Below are 8,416 nucleotides of genomic sequence, written 5' to 3'. Positions count from 1 at the left end.
AACAAAAAGCAGCTTCAAGGATGAGATCTGGGTTCTCTGGGTTCTTTCTCAAAAAGCACACTTTTCTATTTAAGCTTTTAAAAGCTCATCAAAACATGTAAGAAGCTGATTTGCATAGAGATAACATTGAAAATATAAGCTGATTCATTGTTCGGTTTCTTTTGTTGTGAACGCAGCTTACTCTTATCAAGGCGACTCTGTCCTTCCCTTTCCCGAAAACAACAAATGATGAACATGTACAATAATAGCAGTGATGGAAGAAGTACTCACATGTTATACTTAAGTAAAAGTATCAATACTGCAAGGTTCCATAATATTATGCATTATAAGATGCAATTCAACATTTGACCAGTAGGGGAATCAAATCAGTAATGTTATCTCTACGGGCGCACCTCTTGCGTAATGTCTTAAAAACATGTAACCGGCTGAGGACAGAGGCGAATTAAACGCTTTTTTCAACTCGTTGGATAGATTTTATGGTACGTTAAAATTGCAAACATCTGAGAGCATTTCAGAAAACCTTTACTTTTTGGATACGATGTGCAGAAAGGGGTAAGAAACATGTAAAGTGCGGAAACTTTTCACCCAAACGGCACCGGGCCACGTAGGACCTCATCTCGGAGCTACATAGCGGAGGGAGAGGTTCTAAATGGGTCTAGGTCTCGAGCTGAAAAAGTTTAGAAACCCCTGCAGGGTGTTAGGCCAGACAATGGGCAGCAGTCAGTGTTGCCATGTCCGCTTATTATAAGCGGCTTTGGGCTTATTCTTCTGTGAAGTTGCCGGTTGCGTTTTTTTTGGAGGAACTAGGAGGAACTGTCATTTGAGATATCCGAAACGTCATTCTTCCTAGGAGGAATGACGTCACTTTTCCCATTCATGTGTATTGGGCTTTGAGTTTCGGATATCCGTAACTGCATTCTGGATATCTAAAACCAACATTCTGGATATCTGCAATAGAATTCTTACTAGGAGGATCTACTCTTTCAGATATCTACAATGCAGTTCTTACTAGGACAAACTACCATTTTAGCTATCCGAAATTAAAAAATCATTCCAGACCTCCGTAATTACATTTAGTATATCCATTAATTCATTGTTACTAGGACAAATGGAATTATGGATATCCACAATTCATATTATTACTAGTAAAAATGTAATTTCAGATATCTGCAATTAGTATTATGACTAGGAACAATACAATTACAGATATACATAAATATGTTATGGATATCTGGTGACAGGTAGATAAGACGCCATTTTAACATAAAAGGGTTGATTGACTATCTACAATTATATTTTAGATATCTCAAATAGCATTTCTCCTAGTAAAAACTGTATTCTTACTAGTCATAATGGTAATTAAATATATCCAAAATACATTCTTACTAGTAGAAATTGTATTTCACGATATCTAAAGCTGTATTTGTCCTAGTCAAAATTAATCTTGAAATCCTTAAAAAAAAATAAGTAGCCGGTTTAACATTTAATAGCTAGACTGAATATGTATAATAGATATCTATAATTCAGTTCTTCCTAGTCAAAACTAACGTTTCGGATATCCGTAATGAAATTCCTCCTAGGAGGAACTGTCATTTGAGATATCCGAAACGTCATTCTTCCTAGGAGGAATGACGTCACTTTTCCCATTCATGTGTATTGGGCTTTGAGTTTCGGATATCCGTAATTGCATTCTGGATATCTAAAACCAACATTCTGGATATCTACAATTGAATTCTTACTAGGAGGATCTACTCTTTCAGATATCTACAACACAGTTTTTACTAGGACAAACTACCATTTTAGATATCCGAAATTAAAAAAATCGTTCCAGACCTCCATAATTACATTTTGTATATCCAAAATGTAATTAAATATAACCACAATTCATATTATGACTAGTACTAATCGAATTATGGATATCCACAACTGCAATTGTGCTAGGAACAATACAGTTCAATATATCTGTATTTATATTATCGATATCCGTAATTGTAATTCTTCCTATCCATAATGCAGTTTTAGATATCTATAACTGTAATATGATCGCTTTCCTTCCACCTGCAGAGGGCGCTGTTTTCCTATTTTTTTATGGGTTCCCAAGATCGAACGCTCATTGATGCTTCAGTATAATCCTATACAAGCAAATGACCACGCTGATTGTCAAATACATTGTCGCCATTGTCTGAAATTAGTCCAATCCTCACCTTTGTTTAGGGTTACACATGTCCTCTCCATATCCAGATCACACTGGAGCCATGTTGGTTAATTATATCAATGTCAGTTGTTGCCTAGGTCAGTGGTTCTCAACATGAGGTCCGGGGAACAACAAGGGCCATTAAGGGGCTCCCCAGCAAATTGATAATTAAACATGCCAGAATATCATAAATTAACACAATTAGACAATTTAGACAGATAGATATACACTACTCTGCAGAACATCATCTAAGCAATTTAAAAAAATAGGAGAAAAATCTGACAATGAAATTCTTTCTTAATCACTTTATTTTTGGTGAATGTTCACCTAGTGCAGTGTTTCTCCCAGTCCTTCCTTAAGGGGGTTCCAGGGGGTCAGTTAGGAACCAAATGGATGAATGGATGAACAGGGGTCTTCAACAGGGGGTCCGGGACCCCTAGGGGGTCCTCAGAGTTACTACAGGGGGTCCGCTAAATATCCCTTTTCTGAGGAGAACTTGACGTCTCGCAGCGCGAGGCGTTGTGAGCTTGTAGATCTGCTATTTTTGGCAAAGAGGCGTAGAGGGAAAAAAGAGCAGACCAAGAGAACAAAAAAAAGTTAATCTGAAACACAATTTTATACAATATAGAAGAGGGGGTCCCTGCTTAATCTCTCTCTCAGCTAGGGGGTCCTTGGCCTGAAAACGTTGACGGCCCCTGCCCTACGGGGGAGGCATGCGTTAATCCGACAGACCTTTTCTCCGACTATGTGGCATCCGCGTGCGGTTAGGGTTAGGGTGCGGGTTTGGTTCGGGTTTACTGTTTAATGTCGGAGCACTGCGCTGTCGGAGGAATGCGCTGTCGGTATTGCACCCGCCCTACGGAACCTCTCCCTCCGCTGTATAGCTCCGAGATGAGCTATATAGCGGGGGGAGAGGTTCCGATTGGATTTATTATACACATTGATTCTTGAATAGGCCTTTGGCATTAGGCATTGTACTACATTGACTAGAGGGTGTATGAAACGAAAGACTGCCAGCCAGGTAGCCTACTTATAACAAGGCGTTAATAAAGTGACCAACATGGCAGAGGAGTATTCTCATTGGGGCCAACGAGGCCATGGCCCGGTCTGTAAAACCCCCAGGGGGAAAAAATCAACATAACAACATTAGCAGCCCCTCACCCTTTAAGTCGCCTTTGTTTTCAAATGGGGCTCATTTGCATTCGGCCGAATTGTTAATGAGTGGCCATTAGGAAACCAGTTTCGCCGTCAAACTGGTTCTCCATTGCGCAGAGACAAGCACCTCTCCATTCAGAAATGCAATAGAAGAAGAACCGTCGTCCTGAAACACCCTGCCCCGCATCTAAACCGGCGGCCTCGGTCTGCGGAAAAAAAATGGGGCAGTGTGTTTGGGACGAGCGTTCCATTTTCCACCCGGAATGGCTCGGTAATTCTCAATAGACTTATCAGCCGTTGTTGTGCTTACCCCCCCCCCAGATTTAAGAATCTGTCCCGGTCAACGTCAGAACCATAGGCCAGTGCAACATGGATGGAACTCTCTCTTTGTTCTCTGCTCTGCAATGCAGGGGTTAACGAGTATATCATTTGCACTATATTAGCCATACTGGTGAGTGGTGACAGGATAAAAGTGTTGTCTCTTGACAATTTGTTGATCTGTGAGCCCAGGCCACCTGCAATTTACAGAGAATACAGGATAGGTGGGCACTAGGGACATCTGGGCACCCTGATGTAAAATTGGCTATTTTGTCGAAAATTTAAAAAAAAATGAAATTAAAAAATGGTCCTAAGTAATGTAGATATGCACGTTATCTCAAACGTCCTTCCTTCAAATTCTTGTTTATGTCCATAAATGATATCGGTACTGGTTTTGTAGAAATTTTATAAATATTAGAGCTCATGTATACCTTATTTTACTTACAAACGTTTTCCAATTTAATGTTTTCTGGTACATATGGTAAGTTATCACTTAGCCTACATATAGTCTTCATCCTTGGTATGAAAACAATGGTCGTGAATGAAGTATAATTGAAAACGATTTGTTTAGTGATGTTTTTTAGCAGCGTAACAAGGCATTAGAATTGTATCTCAAGAATTAAAATTTTTAACATATTCGGTTTAATAACTCACACCCTGTTAATGAATTAAAAAACTTTGTTTATGATAGCAGACGTGTGTACAGTAGGTCCTTTGCTTGAAAATATTACATGTAGGTAAAAAAAATGGATGATTAAAAGAATGAAAAGAGAGAAAACTGTACAATAAGCCTCGCCCCCCCTTTAAATTACGTAGTTATGGATATCTAAAATGCCGTAGTTTTGGATATCTACAATGGTAGTTTGTCCTAGTAAGAACTGCATTGTAGATATCTGAAAGTTTAGATCCTCCTAGTAAGAATTCTATTGCAGATATCCAGAATGTTGCTTTTAGATATCCAGAATGCAGTTACGGATATCCGACACTCAAAGCCCAATACACATGAATGGGAAAAGTGACGTCATTCCTCCTAGGAAGAATGACGTTTCGGATATCTCAAATGACAGTTCCTCCTAGGAGGAATGTCATTATGGATATCTGAAACGTTAGTTTTGACTAGGAAGAACTGAATTATAGATATCCAGTCTAGCTAGTTCCTCCTAGGAGGAATGTCGTTATGGATATCTGAAACGTTAGTTTTGACTAGGAAGAACTGAATTATAGATATCCAGTCTAGCTAGTTCCTCCTAGGAGGAATCGTTATGGATATCTGAAACGTTAGTTTTGACTAGGAAGAACTGAATTATAGATATCCAGTCTAGCTAGTTCCTCCTAGGAGGAATCGTTATAGATATCTGAAAGGTTAGTTTTGACTAGGAAGAACTGAATTATAGATATCCGGTCTAGCTAGTAAATGTTAAAACGGCCCCCCCTTTAAATTACATAGTTATGGATATCTAAAATGACGTAGTTTTGGATATCTAAAATGGTAGTTTGTCTTAGTAAGAACTGCATTGTAGATATCTGAAAGAGTAGATCCTCCTAGTAAGAATTCTATTGCAGATATCCAGAATGTTGCTTTTAGATATCCAGAATGCAGTTACGGATATCCGAAACTCAAAGCCCAATACACATGAATGGGAAAAGTGACGTCATTCCTCCTAGGAAGAATGACGTTTCGGATATCTCAAATGACAGTTCCTCCTAGGAGGAATGTCATTATGGATATCTGAAACGTTAGTTTTGACTAGGAAGAACTGAATTATAGATATCCAGTCTAGCTAGTTCCTCCTAGGAGGAATGTCGTTATGGATATCTGAAACGTTAGTTTTGACTAGGAAGAACTGAATTATAGATATCCAGTCTAGCTAGTTCCTCCTAGGAGGAATCGTTATGGATATCTGAAACGTTAGTTTTGACTAGGAAGAACTGAATTATAGATATCCAGTCTAGCTAGTTCCTCCTAGGAGGAATCGTTATAGATATCTGAAACGTTAGTTTTGACTAGGAAGAACTGAATTATAGATATCCGGTCTAGCTAGTAAATGTTAAAACGGCCCCCCTTTTAAATTACATAGTTATGGATATCTAAAATGACGTAGTTTTGGATATCTAAATGGTAGTTTGTCCTAGTAAGAACTGCATTGTAGATATCTGAAAGAGTAGATCCTCCTAGTAAGAATTCTATTGCAGATATCCAGAATGTTGCTTTTAGATATCCAGAATGCAGTTACGGATATCCGAAACTAAAAGCCCAATACACATGAATGGGAAAAGTGACGTCATTCTTCCTAGGAAGAATGACGTTTCGGATATCTCAAATGACAGTTCCTCCTAGGAGGAATTTCATTATGGATATCCGAAACGTTAGTTTTGACTAGGAAGAACTGAATTATAGATATCCAGTCTAACTAGTTCCTCCTAGGAGGAATCATTATGGATATCTGAAACGTTAGTTTTGACTAGGAAGAACTGAATTATAGATATCCAGTCTAGCTATTAAATGTTAAAACGGCTTGCCATACAATTTCTACTAGTAAGAATGTAGTTATAGATATCTGTAATAAGGATTTTGACTAGTCAAAATGCAGTTTTGACTAGTCTAAATGTAATTACAGATATCTGCAATTACTTTATGACTAGTAAGAATAAAGTTTTAACTAGGAAAAATTCTATTTGCGATATCACAAATATAATTCTGGATAGTCAATGGCCATCTACGCAGGGGACTTCAACTGCCAGCACACTGACTGGGGATACTCCCACACAACATCTGATGGAGAAACGCTGTGTGAGTGGGCCTCCAATGCCAACGCCCAGCTCCTGTTCGACCCCAAAGAGCCACCAAGTTTCCACTCTTCGAGATGGAACACCTTCACCAACCCAGATCTCGCATTTGCTGTATGCTGCAATGGAGACCCAGTTCCGGAAAGACAGGTCATCGATAGATTCCCCCGGTCACACCACCGACCATCTGTCATCAAAGTCCCCTCACTGGTTCAGCCGGTGGAGGGTAAACCTGTCCGTAGGTGGAACTTCCGGAAGGCCAACTGGCAGGCATTCACCGCGGAGACAGAGAGAACATCAGCCAGTCTCCCGGACCCAGGCTTCACTGACGAGGACGCAGCATATGCAGCCTACTGCAAAGTGCTCCTAAGTGCAGCAAAAAAGACCATCCCCCGTGGCTACAACGCGAGCTACATCCCGGGTTGGGACGAAGAATGCAACCAACTCCTGCATGAACATCAGCAGGCTGGCTCGAGGCAGGACGTGGACGCAACAGCAACAGCACTACTCCACAAGCTGGACGCCACCCGAAGGGACAGATGGACTGAAACAGTTGAAGCAATTGATTTCACCCACTCCAGCCGTAAGGCATGGCAGATCCTGAACCAGCTCACTGGCAGGAAAACAACACCCTCCAAGTGCCCTGTGACAGCAAATGCTATTGCAGCCCAGCTACTGAAGAGCAGCCAGTTCCAAGGCGCAGACAAGAACTTTGCCCGCCTAATATTGAGCGAGGTGTCCTCCCTCTCTAGGGCACCCAGTGTTGATGCCGACATGTCCAGAGACTTCACCACTGCCGAACTTAGGGCGGCTATCGGCAACCTTAGGCAAGGCAAGTCCCCAGGGCATGACAACATCCACCCAGAGTTCCTGATCCACCAGAGTGAAACAACATCAGCCTGGCTATGCTCCTTTTTCAACTCCTGCTTTCAGAGGTCCAAACTGCCTAAGACCTGGCGCCGTGCCACTGTGATCGCCCTGCTGAAACCAGGCAAACCTGCGGATGACCCTAAGGCCTACAGACCCATCTCGCTGCTCTGCGTCCCATTCAAGACCCTGGAGAGGATGATCCTCAGTCGCATAGAGCCAGTAGTGGACCCACAGCTTCCAAAGGAACAGGCCGGTTTCAGACGGGGCAGGTCAACAGTAGACCAAGTAACCCTGCTCACCCAGGACATCGAGGACAGCTTTCAGGCCAACGAGAAGGCTGGAGTTGTGTTGCTTGACCTAATGGCCGCTTATGACACCGTCTGGCACCGTGGACTTCACCTGAAGCTCCTGAGGACCATCCCGGACCGGCACATGGTGAGGTTCATAATGGAGATGCTGTCAAACCGCAGCTTCACCCTTCGGACCAGCGATGACCAACGAAGCAGACTGAGAAGGTTGAGAAACGGGGTGCCACAGGGGTCTGTCCTCTCACCACTGCTCTTTAACATCTATATCCACGACCTCCCGGAGACATTATCCAGGCAATACGGTTATGCAGATGATCTGGCCATCATGCTGCGTCAACCAACGTGGCCAGCGGTGGAAGAGGGTCTCAATCGGGACATGGGCATCTTGGCTGACTATCTGCGCAAGTGGCGTCTGCAGCTGAGTATGGGGAAGACTTTGGCGGCCGCATACCACCTCTGCAACAAAGAGGCAAAGAGGGAACTGTCGGTGTCCGTCGATAACCATCATCTGGAACACCAACAAGCCCCCAAGTACCTCGGGGTTCGGCTGGACAGGACGCTGTCCTACAAACAACACCTGGAAGACGTCAGAGCCAAAGTAACATCTAGGGTCTCACTTATCCGCCGCCTCGCTGGCACAACCTGGGGTGCCTCTGCCAGGACACTGCGCATCTCTACGCAAGCCCTGGTGTTCTCTGCCGCAGAATACTGTGCCCCAGTCTGGAGTAGAAGCACGCATGTGAAGAAGGTTGATCCTGTTATCAACAATGCCCTTCGGATCATA

Source organism: Gymnoscopelus microlampas (assembly GCF_963454915.1).
Source record: "Gymnoscopelus microlampas genome assembly, chromosome: 6".
NCBI classification, from domain to species: Eukaryota; Metazoa; Chordata; class Actinopteri; order Myctophiformes; family Myctophidae; genus Gymnoscopelus; species Gymnoscopelus microlampas.
Note: the sequence above shows the minus strand (reverse complement) of the source record.